The sequence below is a fragment of the Chiloscyllium plagiosum genome, unplaced genomic scaffold (assembly GCF_037043375.1).
Source record: "Chiloscyllium plagiosum isolate Xiang-an unplaced genomic scaffold, Cpla_swu_hap1 HiC_scaffold_16, whole genome shotgun sequence".
Classification (NCBI taxonomy): Eukaryota; Metazoa; Chordata; class Chondrichthyes; order Orectolobiformes; family Hemiscylliidae; genus Chiloscyllium; species Chiloscyllium plagiosum.
The window spans coordinates 65543263-65557697 of NW_028270154.1; the positions used below are offsets into that span (position 1 = coordinate 65543263).

The following is a 14435-nucleotide window of genomic DNA, read 5'->3' on the forward strand; positions in this document are numbered from 1 at the left end:
ACAGCGAAGAGGGTTACCTCAGATGACAACAGGATCTGGACCAGATGGGCCAATGGGCTGAAAAGTGGCAGACGGAGTTTAATTCAGATAAATACGAGGTGCTGCATTTTGGGAAAGCAAATTTTAGCAGGACTTATACACTTAATGGTAAGGTCCTAGGGAATGTTGCTGAACAAAGAGACCTTGGAGTGCAGGTTCATAGCTCCTTGAAAGTGGAGTCGCAGGTAGATAGTATAGTGAAGAAGGCATTTGGTATGCTTTCCTTTATTGGTCAGAGTATTGAGTACAGGTGTTGGGAGGTCATGTTGTGGCTGTACAGGAAATTTTCACGTAGAGGGTGGTATGTGTATGGAATGAGCTGCCAGAGGATGTGGTGGAGGCTGGTACAATTGCAACATTGTAAGAGGCATTTAGATGGGTATATGAATAGGAAGGGTTTGGAAGGATATGGGCCGGGTGCTGGCAGGTTGGACTAGATTGGGTTGGGATATCTGGTCGGCATGGACGGGTTGGACCCAAGGGTCTGTTTCTGTGCTGTACATCTCTATGACTCTATACAAAATCATTATTTTGATTACCCAGTAGTTCAGTTGTTTATTGCCTGTATTGTCTAACCTTAGAAACATTATCCAATTTGTGCACAATCATTTGTTCTCAGATAGTGTCCTCAGTAGTCTTGGGTGAGGGAAGGGAAAACAATAGACAGAATTCCCACACCTAGTTTCTATAGTAATCTCAGTGAAACTGCAATGTAAACATTGGATGAGGACATTATAATAGCTTGTTCTGTGACTCTCACTTCAGTAAACCTCAGCCAATATTCACCATCAGGATTCAGACATGATTAATTGCTACTTGGACAAGATATTAAGGGGTGATTGAAGCCCATACCTTATCTCAGTGTAGCATTGGTACTATCAGGAATAGAAGAGAGAAGGAAAGCAGTGTAGAAGTGTATATACAAATTCAAAAATCAACATAGAATATGACTGTTATACATCAACAAGCCTGGTAGGAATCCTACCAGCTATTTACCATAAATGCTTAATGAAGCCCTAACCAGGAAAACTGGACGGCATTGAGACATTAGACAGAACTCTAATGTCCTGTATCAGAAAAATACAGAGAAATCCAGGCCATAAGGCTGAATTGAACAATTACTCAGAACACACCAATTAAAATGTTACAAGGATATCCTGCCATGTCCCTGACCTCTCGTGCAAACTTTCATCATGATATTGCCAGATACTCATTAAGCAATTGCGGGATCATGAACTCTTAAATTGTTCAAATTTACAAATATTTTTTTCAGCACAAACTGTCTTTTTTCAGTAAGACAGATACAGCTGCTTGAAGTAAACATTGTTTATTACCAGCACATGATAAATTCAATCCCATTGTGGAGACAAACCAGGAGCTCAATCCTTTGTGGAATTGTCACATATTATATTCTGTGCATGGGTCGCAATTAGACAAATACAATCAAGAACTGGAATCTGTTCCTGGTTGCAAACTGGTGGAATTCATGAACCACACCGTCAGCATTGGCAGTGACGTGACAACTGGAATTCTGAGGTGCAGTACTGCCAATATACTTTGAGAGGTAAGTTGTAAATGCCAAGTGGATGCAGCATGCTCATTTTCAGTATGGAAGGTACTAGTCAGCTGGGATGCCAGCAGAAAGCTGTAGGCAAGGGGCAAGGGGGTTTGGCAGTTCATTTGAGGGGGAAATGTATTTGTGAACTGAGAATAACTGCAAATTCCAAGATGAAGGTATTTTTTCAAATTTGTCTTTGCTGTGTCTGATGTGACAACAGAGGAACAAAGCATGCCTGTCTCAAAACCAGCTATGTGTCCCTAAAAATTGCAATTATACTTCTGAAAGAGGCCGACTGCTCGTTTTAATTCTGGTCGCACATTTATAGGAAGGATATTATCAAGTTGGAGAGGGTTCAAAAGAGATTTACCAGGATGTCGCTGGGTATGGAAGGTTTGAGTTATAAAGATAGGCCCGATAGCTTTTCTAGTTGAGTGCAGGAGATTGTTAGGCAACCAGTTAGAATTTATAAAATAACAAGAGGTACAGATGGAGTTAATGGTAGCTGGCTTTTTCCCAGAATGGAGGGATTTCAAGACTATGAGGCTCATTTTTAAATGGGAGGAGAGAGATTTAAAAAAGACATGAGAGGCAAACGTTTCTACAGATGTAGAATGTAGAATGAACTTCCTGAGGAAGTGGTGGATGTGGGTACTAATTAAAAGACATTTGGATAGGTCCATGAATAGGAAAGGCTGGAGAGATATGGGCCAAGTGCAGGCAGTTGAGACTGGTTTAGTTTGGGATTATGTTTAGCATGGACCGGTTGGACTGAAGGGCCATTTCTGTGCTGTACAACTCTATTGGATGATCAGCATGTGCAAGCCTGATAAGGCCACCATCCTGATACCTAAGTCATTATATTTCCTATTAATGTCAACTTTCTAAAGTGAACATTGGCCTTACATTGGTTTATTGACCAGCACAGTACTGTTTCTACAATACAGATTTACATCAGTTCCCTGAATTCAGGTAGCACCAGCTGCCACTATCTGCTTGGTCTTGTATACATGACTGTTCAGGGAACAACCGACCTCATGTCTGCCCCAAGGGAATTGATGTAAGACTGTGTATCTCCATTAGAGGTGATGCTACGCAAACAAATTTCTGCTTTAAAGAGCCCAAATTTTTCTTATGACTTAAAAAAATTACAAAAATATAAATTAGTTGCAGGAAATATGCCTGCTTTGCTATTTGATAACTCCTGAAGAAGGGCTTATGCCCGAAACGTCGATTCTCCTGCTCCTCGGATGCTGCCTGACCTGCTGCACTTTTCCAGCATCACACTTTTCGACTCTGGTCTCCAGCATCTGCAGTCCTCACTTTCTCCTGTTTGATAACTCCTGCCTACCCCCAAACCCTTTGATTCCAGTGCAGATCAAAACTCTACCCCTGTCTTAAATGCCCTCATACCTTAAAAATATCCAGTGACTCTGTTTATTGTTCTCTGGAGAAGAGAGATGAACAGACTCATAACCCTTTCAGAGAAAATCGAATTCTCCTTACCGTTATCATAAAATGAAAATCTCTAATTTTTAAACTTTTTTCCTGAATCCCCCTACTAAAGAGAAATATGAAAAGCTTTAATGAACTTGGACTGAAAGAAGACTGAAAGATAATCTCCAGTTTATTTTTCTAAGAGTGTCAATTTATTCAATTCATGCATTACGTTCAGGACTGGCTATTCAAGTTATTATGTTATAATTTAACTTTACGTAGTGACTTAAAATCCACATTGAATATAATTCTATATTTTATAAATCTTAAGCACAAATGTCCTGAGTGCAGCTTAGCAACTACATTCGCATGAACTGTATTTTTCCGATGTATTCGTAAGGTTAAAGGTTTTTATTTGGTCTTCTGACATAATTTCATTTTTTAGTTTTATCAGACATGATAGCACATCACTTGTTTGCACTTAGATTTAAATATGACTTTAACAACGCAGATTCTATTGCCATTGAAATATATTGAGTCTAACTATAATCATATCCTTTTTAAAAGCAGTATTAAAATTCAAGCAATATAATATGGACTCAATAGTTTACTGGTTGTATTTGAACTAGAAATCAAATCAATCACAATAATTCTGTTGGGAAACTGAATTAAACAAATCACAACTTTAAGATTATTAATTGTCATTTTTTTTTTAGATTACTTACAGTGTTGAAACTTCGGTCCAACAAGTCCACACCGACCCGCAACCCACCCATTCCCCTACATTTACCCCTTTTACCTAACACTACGGGCAATTTAGCATGGCCAATTCACCTGACCTGCACATCTTTGGACTGTGGGAGGAAACCGGAGCACCCGGAGGAAACCCACGCAGACACGGGGAGAATGTGCAAACTCCACACAGTCAGTCGCCTGAGTCGGGAATTGAACCCAGGTCTCTGGCGCTGTGAGGCAGCAAGTGCTAACCACTGTGCCACCATGCCGCCCACGCGGGAGAAATTTCCAAACTTGTAACCTTGCTTTGTTTAGAAGTATCTTTTTCTTATGCTCCTGATAGATTTGGTTCTATTTTTGAGACTCTTGCTATTGGAAACAATTTGTCTTTGTCTGCTCTATGTCTTCCCTTAATACCTTAGAAACCAGTAACAAATCAACTCTCAACAATTTAAATACGAGAGGAATACAACCCTAGTTATTGTAATGTCGCCTCATAATTTAACCCTTGATGTCCAAATCTCATTCTGATGAATCTAGGGGCTGTGCTTCCTCTAAGATCAATGCATCCTTTATAAATATGGTGCTTAGAACTTTTCATAAAATTCTAGGTGTGGCATAACATCTAAACCTTATGTTGTAGTTTTTTTGATGTAAAGGCTAACATTGCACTAACATTTATCTACATTCTATACCTATTCATGGTGCTTTATTGATCTATGTACCTAAATCCACAAGTCTATATGGACCATCATTGTTTCCAGCTTTTAACCATTTGGAAAGCATGCTGTTCTGTCCTTTGTAACTCCAACATGAATAACCTTACATTTTCCTCCTTTGAAATCCATTTGCCAAAGTTTTGTCCATTTAGGTTATCTGTCAATGTTGCTTTATAATTGTATGATCCCATTTACAGTAATTACAATACCTGTATTGTTCCTGAAGGGCTTTTGCCTGAAACATTGATTTTCCTGCTCCTTGGATGCTGATGACCTGCTGTGCTTTTCCAGCGTCACTCAAATCTTGACTCTGATGTCCAGCATATGCAGCACCCATTTTCACATAATTACAATGTCCCCTATTCTTTATGTCACTGTAAAATTTTAATATGTGCCTTTTTAATCCATTATGTAAGGTCTTAATAAATAGTGAGTAATTCGGGCCTTAATGTTAATCTTTGAGGAACACCACCAGTCACATCAAGAGGAGGAATAGTCTGGTGCTTTTATTGCTAGTCTATTAATCCAGAAACTCAGCTAAAGATGTGAGGACCCAGGTTCAAATTTTGGCATGACACATTGTTGGAATTTGGTAGCAATGCATAATTAAATAAGGAATTAAGAATTTCCTGATAACCATGAAACTGTCGCCAATTGTTGGGAAAAAAAGACCCGTCGGCCTTACAAGTATTATTCAGGGAAGCAGATCTGCCATCCTCACCTGGTCTGGCTTACCTGTGAGTCCACAGCCATGTCGCTGATTCTCAACTGCCCCCTGAAATGGCATTGTAAGTCACTCAGTTCAAGGACAGCTAGGAATGGGCAATAAATGCTGGCCAGTCAGCGATGCCCATAACCCATGAGTCAATAATTTTTCAAAAATCCTGTAAGTTAGTGTATTTTCTAATCAACCTTTTCCGAGATGTTGTTAGACATGTCTGGAGCAGGTGGAATGTGAAGCCAGGTCTTCTGGTTTAGAGGTAGTGAAATTACCACTGCGCCACAAAAGCTTTCATCCTGTAATTTAAAGTATCTGCCCATTATGCCCTAGTTCTTCAACTAATTTCTTAATTAGTTCAATAACTTGCTTTAATTCCATTATTTCTCTCCATGATCACAGGTGTCACAAATCCCCTGTAGAAGACATCGCATTGGGTCACGTCCACAGAAAGTCAGTTGTTGGTGAGATGATTGTTAAGTGTCATTCCTTTTCTGCTGAGGACATAATCCAGGCCATTAAGGGGATCAGCAGACAGACTATCTAGAATTGAAGAATGCCTTAAGCCAGAGCTGAGAGGCAAACAAATATCACATTCGTACTTTCTGAAATTGTTTTCATGTCAATTCATTCTTGTGAGAGGGATGTTGCAACCAAATAGTAGTGTGTCATGACCATACAGTTCTGATATTGTAGATTTCTCAAAAAATGCTAAAAGAAAATTTTTACTTTAAAATCTTTAACTTGAAGAAAAACTTGTACAATTACATTTCAAAAGTTCTTTCAAGATGGAAGCTATAGTAGAAAACCATTTATTCCATTGGAAAATCAATCTATTAAACAGTGTACTTACAGTATAAATCACAAAGATGGGGGTGGGAGGGGAGACATTTTAAATTTGATTAACTTTTTGACAACATAAAGAATACTTCTAAAGGCATAAAAATACAAAGCTTCTGAGAGAATAGGAGATTTGAAGGACAACTTCTTTGTCCAGTCGAACAGTGGCTCATTTGAAATTAACATAGCAGCAATTTTGTTTTGGTTGTGATAAGACAGTTTGTGAGACACTATTCTGAGTAGAAATCCAAGAACAACTTTGCGAGAAACATTATCAGGGAGAAGGTGTGCTCAACAGGGAGATGAAGGAAGGCAAACCAGTTAGTTTGCTGCACTGAGCCAGATTACTGTAACATATGGTAAAGTAAGATGGCAAAGAACCTTCATTCAACCCAGAGCTTAGTTTGCTCATGTTTATTTAAGGGAGAAACTTTTAACTATTTAACTATTTGACTAATAAGCTATCATTGTTGCTGAATTCTAACTTCATGTTTTCAATCCCCTCACATAAAAAAAGTGAAAATTTCAAACAAACTTGACGTGCAGTGAAAATAAACTAATCATCTTCATAAGTATCTTTTATTCTAATTATGTTTAACATTTATTATCAAGTAATAAATTTATCAGTTTCGCTTGAATAATGAGTTACACAAATTTGCAGTTCATGGGCCATTCTATTGGCATGCTTGGTGTGAGTGTGGCAGCTGTGTCAGACTACTTTACAGGAAGTGTCATTGACTTGATGCTTGTTGAGTTCAAAGTGCTGGTGAATATACTCAGTATTGATCTAAGTTCTAAACCATAAACTTTTAATAAAAAAACATGAGTCTGAAATATTCAATCAGGCAATTCCAGCTAAATTTTCAACACAAACACAATATCCTAGTGTGCAGATGCCACAAACAAAATCCAAATTAATCAATGTAATGATGCATGTAAATTACTGGGATTCTCTTTGATGACTAACTTATTATGACTGTATTTTACCAATTTTGTCTCTGGTCACCTAATCATAATGTGAAATGTAATTGTTGAAATGTACTCTGCTATTATCTTTTATTTATTCATTCACAGGATGAGGCTGTCACTGGCTAGACTATCATTTATTGCCCATCACAAATTGCTCAGAGGGCAGTTAAGAGTCAACCATAGTGTTGGGGGTCTGGAGTCACATGAAGGACAGATCAGGTAAGGATGGAAGTTTCCTTCCCTAAAGGACATCAGTGAAGCAGATGGGCTTTTCCAACAATCAACAATGGATTCATGGTCATTATTGGACTCTTAATTCCAAATTTTTATTGAATTTCCACCATTTGCCATGATGGGCTTCAAACCTGAGTCCACAGAACATTAGCTGGGTTTGTGGATTAACAGTCCAGTGATAATATCTCTAGGCCACTGACTCCTTTCTTTACTGTTACATGATATCTAATGTAATTATAATTACTAAAATGATCATTTTGGAATTATAATTATATACTGGCAAGAAAGTTAAAATTAAGCTACTTATTAGCTTTTGAAGTTTAGGTTTCATTGCTGCTTTATTGCTACAGATACTAATTGGAGTGGAAATCTCAACATTTCATAGAATCACAAATTTATCCATCACAGTAAGTTTCATTGCTCTAATTCAGCTATTCAGTTAGTCTCATTCCCTTATTGCTTTTCATAAAACAATATGTCTTTAATGGTCATATTTAGATGCATTACTTTAAGACAATTATTTCCACTCCTTGGCATGGTATCTGTGCTTCAAGTGAAAAACAACATAGAGAATGGATCAACCTGATTACATTTTCTCATCACATTGCAGTAAATCTCATCTTGTTTTGCTAATAATGTGTTAAGCAGTACAAAGGTTAATAAATTCTACATCCATGCACCATCAGAACAATGACAGTGTCAATGATAAGATTTTCTCTTGCTTTTTCAAGTCCAACCAATTTCCTGCCGTAGACTAGTTTACCATTTTAAAGGTTAGATTTGACAGAAATGTCATAGCAGCAACTGAAATGCTATGGTTACTTGAGTTACCTCACAAAAGCTCTTTGAGTAGAGGAAAAATAAATCAATGTGGACCATTGTACAAGTTCATTCGGAAGCTCAGGTGTCACACAAATTGCTCTTGAAAATTCTATTTTCCAGCACAGATAATTGTTTTACTTGAGAAAAGTGCAATCAAACTGTTTATTTCCCATATTTGTCTATCCACTGGGATAGTTAGATATGGTAACAATGAACTGATTCAGTTGACAAAGCATTGTCTATAATCTGTCTAATAGGCAGCTGCATGTACTCTTTTATAACTTTACTGTATAACCTTGTTGGTATGGAGGTGATTTTTCTAAATTAGTTCTCAGTAAAGTTAAAAATCACACAATACCAGGTTATAGTCCAACAGGTTTAATTGGAAGCACACGCTCCGAAAGCTAGTGTGCTTCCAATTAAACCTGTTGGACTATAACCTGGTGTTGTGTGATTTTTAACTTTGTACACCCCAGTCCAACACCGGCATCTCCAAATCATGAGTTCTCAGTAAAGTCTTTGTTACAGCAAGTATTTCAATGGTGATACAGTAACAATGATTCAACATCAATATCTGTCTTTAGACATATTGCTGATAATGTCAAAATGCTGCTACCTCATCATGCTGGTCTCCCAGTAGTGGAAGAGTGGGCTGCTCTGGTGTTATTATTCTGCACAGTTAAGAAACTAGATCATGGTTTGCTTACAACTGATACGCTTTAATACAATTCCATGCCTCCCTTTCTACTCTGAACAGCTGATGGAGTGTTTTTACTTGGCAAACAGTCCAGAACCAAACAGTTTGCCTCTCATAGCGATCTCTTTTTCATGACATTCCCCATGTTAGATGGGATTACCACAATGGTGGTCATTTACTTTCATATCAACTAGTATGTTTACATTTGGCAAGTGATTTAAAGCTAGATGCCTTTCCTTCTGTTAACCTACATTTATCCCAGCTGAGAACCATTACACACCCAGTGTCTGGGTTTTCCTGTAGTTTAGAAACCTTGACATGGAGATTCTTCTAGTTCAGATGCAGGAATGCTCACGCGGGCTCTCTCAATCTCACCCATATCAACAGAACAAATTAACCACAATTTTGGGAACAATCATTTAATATTTGGTGGGATGGTCAAGTAGGCAACTTTTATTTCTCAATTAACAATATATAATTAACATATTTACTTAATTGATATTTATGTGGCTATGTTATGTACAAAATTGCCAAAAATGCATTTTCTTCCTTAGTGATCATACCACTGAAGTACTTCATTAGTCATAAAGTTCTTTGGAAGATAATGAGATTATATTTACAGACTCAAAGTTCAAGTTGTTTTATCTTTTGATTCACAATCTTTGTTACTTTTGGATATAGTACAAAAATATTCATCAATTTTTAAAATTTATTATATGCTCATTAAAATTAAATTGCCTTTTAGTAACTGATTTTTATAGTAAAACCATAAAATATCTATGTAGCTAATGAAATTAAGATTTAATTATTCTAACAACATAGGAAATTAATTCTTGATGAGGGGTCATTGTTGTTTAATCTTTCTTTCTCCATAGCAATCAGTGTTCCTGTGTTCAGCTCATACATATCATGAGCATTACCAAGGAGCAAACGTTTGGCACTAACTGACATTTATCATGCCATTAAGTATCATTTGTTAGTTTTACAGTGTCTAAATCAGCTTTACAGCTTATCTTTTTACATTCTATTCTTTGACACTCTTGGAACAAATTTGTACAGTGATCTCAAGAATGTGTTCCCAGCATGCTTCCAGTCCAAAAAACAACCCTCCATCACCACTGTCTCCTGCCATTAAGCTAATTTTTTTATTATCCAATTGGTAAGCTCACCCTGAATTCTATGTTGTCTAACTTTACTAGCTAGCCTACAATGCAGAACCTTGTCAATGGCTTGACTGTACAAAAATCCAAGTAACCAACGTCTACCACTCTGCCCTCATCAATCGTTTTTGTTACTTCCTCAAAAAAACTCAATCAAGTTTATGAGATGATTTCCCTTGCACAAAACTATGCTGACTATCCTTAATCATTCCTTGCCTCTCCAAATGCATATAAATCCTATCTCCCAACCATTTACCCACCACCCAAGTCAGGCTCACAATTCTACAGAACACAGGCTTTTCCATACATCCCTTTTTAAACGAAGTCTCAATAGTCACTGTCCAGTCATCTGGCACCTCCCCCATATTTATAGATTATGCAAATATTTCTGAAAGGGGCCCTGCAATTTTCTCCCTAACTTCCCACAACAACCTGGGATATACTAGATCAGGTCCTAGAGATTTATCCATCTTTATATTTTCTAAGACTTCCTCTTTTGTAATGAGCACTGTAAAACATAAATATTTATTTATTTATTTGTATTTACTCCCTCCTATAGTCTACCATATCCGTCGATGCCATTCTGTAAACCTTAAATACATTTTGAGTTTACTTAGATCTTGAAAATTGTCCATATTACAGAGGAGGTGGGGCTGGATGTCTTAAAATACATAAACATGGATAAATCCCTGGGACCCGATCAGGTGTACCCTAGAACTCTATTGGAAGCTAGGGAAGTGTTTGCTAGGCCCCTTGCTGAGATATTCATATCATCAATAGCCACAGATAAGGTTCTGAAAAACTGGAAGTTGGCTAATGTGATGCCACTATTTAAGAAAGGTGGTAAGCAAAAGCCAGGGAACTACTGACCAGTGTGCATGACATCGTTGATGGACAACTTGTTGGCGAGAAACCCAGGGGACTGGATTGACATGTATTTAGAAAGGTAAGGACTGAGTAGGTGTAGTAAACATGGCTTTGTGTGTGCGAAACCATATCTCACTAACTTAATTGAGTTTTTTGAAGAAGTAACAAAGAGGATTGATGAGAGCAGAGTGGTGGATATGATCTATACGGAACTCAGAAAGGCATTTGACAAGGTTCCTCATAGTAGACTGGTTAACAAGGTTAGATCACATGGAATACGAGGAGAGTTAACAATTTTGATACAGAACTGGCTCGAAGATAGAAGACAGCGGATGGTGGTAGAGAGCTGCTTTACAGACTGGAGGACTGTGACCAGCAGTCTGCCGCATGGATAGGTGCTGGGTCCACTGCTTTTAATCATTTGTATAAATGATTGGATGTGATCATAGGAGGTATGGTTAGTATGTTTGCAAATGACACCAAAATTGGATGTGTAATGGACAGCAAAGAAGTTTATTTCAGGAGAGGCAGATGGAGTTTAATTTAGATAAATGTGTGGTGTTTTATTTTGGAAATACAAATCAGGGCAGGACTTAAACACTTAATAGTAAGGTGCTGGGGAGTCTTGCTGAGCAAAGAGATCTTAGAGTTCATAGTTCCTTGAAAGCGGAGAGACAGGTAGATAGGATAGGATAGTGAAGGCGGCATTTGACATGATTGTCCTTATTGGTCAGAGCATTGAGTATAGGAGTTGGGAGGTCATGTTGCAGCTGTAAAGACATTGCTTAGACCACTTTTTGTATACAGCTTGCCATTCTAGTCTCCCTCCTATAGGAAGGATGTTCTGAAACCTGAAAGGGTTCAGAAATGATTTACAAAGACCTGGCCATAGTTGGAGGGTTTGAGCTATAGGGAGAGGTTGAATTGGCTGGGGCTGTTTTCCTTGGAGTGTCAGAGGCTGAGGGATGACCTTATAGAAGTTTATAAAATCATGAAGGGCATGGATATGGTAAACAGACAAGGTCTTTTTCCCAGGGTGGAGTAGAGGGCATAGGTTTAAGGTGAGACGGGAAATGTTCAAGAAGAGAGTGGGGCGAGTATGGAATTAGCTGCCAGAAGAAGTGATGGAGGCTTATATTTAAAAGGCATCTGGATGGCTATATGAATAGGAAGTGTTTAGAGGGATATGGGCAAGTATCTGTTCAGCATGGATGAGTTAGACTGAAGGGTCTGTTCCTGTGCAGCATATATTCCGACTTGATGTTTCTATGTCACTTTCCTTCTCTTCACTAGTATGAATGCTTCTGTTTTGCCCCAGCTTTGACTCCCCCATTTATTCTGGCACTGATCCTCCTATGAACCTTATAGATCCTCCCTTGAATCCTCCTGAAATGTCATAAGACACCTAGAACTGTATTCACCACAGAGCTCTTTGATACACAGTCATGACTGTCCAACCTGTGGACACTGTGTTTGCAGCTGCTCAACTGGCAATATTTGATCCTCCCAATTGCTAATGCTGGCCCTAGAGGACTGGCCACTTTCTGCTCTGGAGAAAGTGAGGACTGCAAATGCTGGAGATCAGGTCCACATTCCTGATGAAGAGCTTATGCTCGAGACATCAACTCTCCTGCTCTTCGGATGCCACTTTCTGTTCCATAGACTGTTATTACAGATCCCCTGAATGTGAGTGTCCTAAGCAGACAACTGAGTATGGCTAAGTTTCTGATCTGAGTGCAGACTGTGAGTGTGCTGACATTACTAGAAGTGCCTGACTAACATTGAGTGGACCGAGTTCCAGCCCCACCGTTGGAAATCAAGCAGTTCTCATAGTTATTCCTAAGAGAGCTATCTTCTCCAGATGGAAAATGGATCAGAAGAAGAGTGGGACGACCCAGTGAAAACCTCATTAACAGCTCGGCTAGAGAACAGGATGATGTCTTCACAGCTTTAATGGGATCAATATATTCCACACCAACAGTCTGTTCATCCTCTTGTCTCATGAGACATCTCAGTTGTCATGGTTTTATACTTAATGTATCCTATCTAAATTGCTGCTTCTTAACAAATTCAATAAACTATAATAAAATAGCTTCCAAATTGTTCATTTCTTGTATCAGGTAAATGTGATCATGAATCCATCCAAAATCAACATCATCCAATTTCTGATATAACCATTTAGTGAACACACGTGCAGTGTATTTTCTACACAGGCCGCTGGCACATTTTGTCGGTGTTGCATTGAAAGGTTTCAGTGTGCCATACATCACCATGTCCTTTCCTATCTAGATTGCTAGTGACAAGTATGACAAGCAGCCAGACTGTGTGTGTTTGCACTAAACAGCACCAGGAAGTAGCAGTAGTGAGAACCTGTGCCTCCTTCTCAAGTGCCAACATGCTAACAAGCATGGGATGGCAAGCTAATAAAAGGCATGGATGATGTGAGCATACAGGTAGGCACTAAACAAGTGAGTGCTTAAAAAATAAGCAAGCAGCCCTGAGATGCACTTTGTCCAATCTGCCTTTCAAAGTGTGAAAAATATTCCTGCTGCAGCCTTTCAATGATAATTAGTGGTGTACCCTGTAATCCATGTCTGTGTTTCCAGAGCCAGGGGATGGGTGGGAATTTCTTAAAACTTGAGAAGTCAATGTTAAGTCCTCTGGACTGTAGACTATCCAGGCAGAAGATGAGAAGTTGCTCCTACAATGTATGATCTGATTCACTGTGGCAATAGAGGAGGACGAGGATGGACATATTGAAGGTGGAGTGTGAGAGGGAATTGAAATGAGCTGTGATGGGAGGTCAGGATGGCCATTTTGGGCCTAACGAAGATGCTCGGTGAAATGGACACTATGTCCACGTTGGGTTTCACCGATGTCGAGAAGACCACATCAGAAGCACTGGATGCAGTCGACCAGGTTGGAGGAGATGCAGATGAACCTCTGTCTCACCTGGAAAGACTGGATGGAAGTGAGGGAAGTGGTTTATAGGCAGGTGTTGTATCTTTACAGCTTACAGGGGAAGGTACTGAGGGGTTGGAGAAGTTGGTGGGGAGTGTGGCGTGAACCAGGGAGTGGCAAAGAGAATGGTCCTTGTGTAAGGCAGAGAAGGATGAGGGGGTGGGGGGAGGATGTTTACATAAAGTTTGGCTCTCCCTTCAGATGACAGTTGTCTCTCTCCTGATTTTCAAAAATCATTTCCTTAAATTCTACCGATGATGTAACAAATCCTCATAAATGAGTATAAACATGTTGACTGAGCGGGAAGGATTTTAATAAAGCCACAAGTTGTCAAGGTCATCATCAAATACAAATGAAAGACCAACATTTGACACAGCTCAATACAGCCCCTTCACTCACTTCCCAATATTCATTATTAAGTGTAATAGATATTTTACATTCATCATTCAATTTACTTTCACACACTTAGAACTGATCTCAAAGTATGACACCATCAACAATAGAGTCATAGAGTCATACAGCACAGAAACAGACACTTTAATTCAACTCATCCTTGTTTCCCAAACTAAATGAGTCCCATTTGCTTTTGTTTGGCCCATTTCCTTTGCCATTCATGTATCAGTCCAAATGTCTTTAAAATGTTGTAATTATACCTGCCTCTACTACTTGCTCTGGCAAT

The 14435-nt window shown here is 38.7% G+C and overlaps 1 long non-coding RNA gene across 1 annotated transcript in view; it reads left to right on the top strand.

Annotated features, from left to right (window-relative positions):
* Nucleotides 1-1450: 1450 nt before the first annotated feature.
* LOC148147560 (uncharacterized) overlaps nt 1451-14435 on the top strand; it is a 42129-nt gene continuing 29144 nt past the window's right edge. The window contains exons 1-3 of the long non-coding RNA XR_015759668.1: nt 1451-1603; nt 5609-5670; nt 7121-7234. This is a non-coding gene — a long non-coding RNA (uncharacterized LOC148147560). The remainder of the gene's footprint in view (nt 1604-5608; nt 5671-7120; nt 7235-14435) is intronic.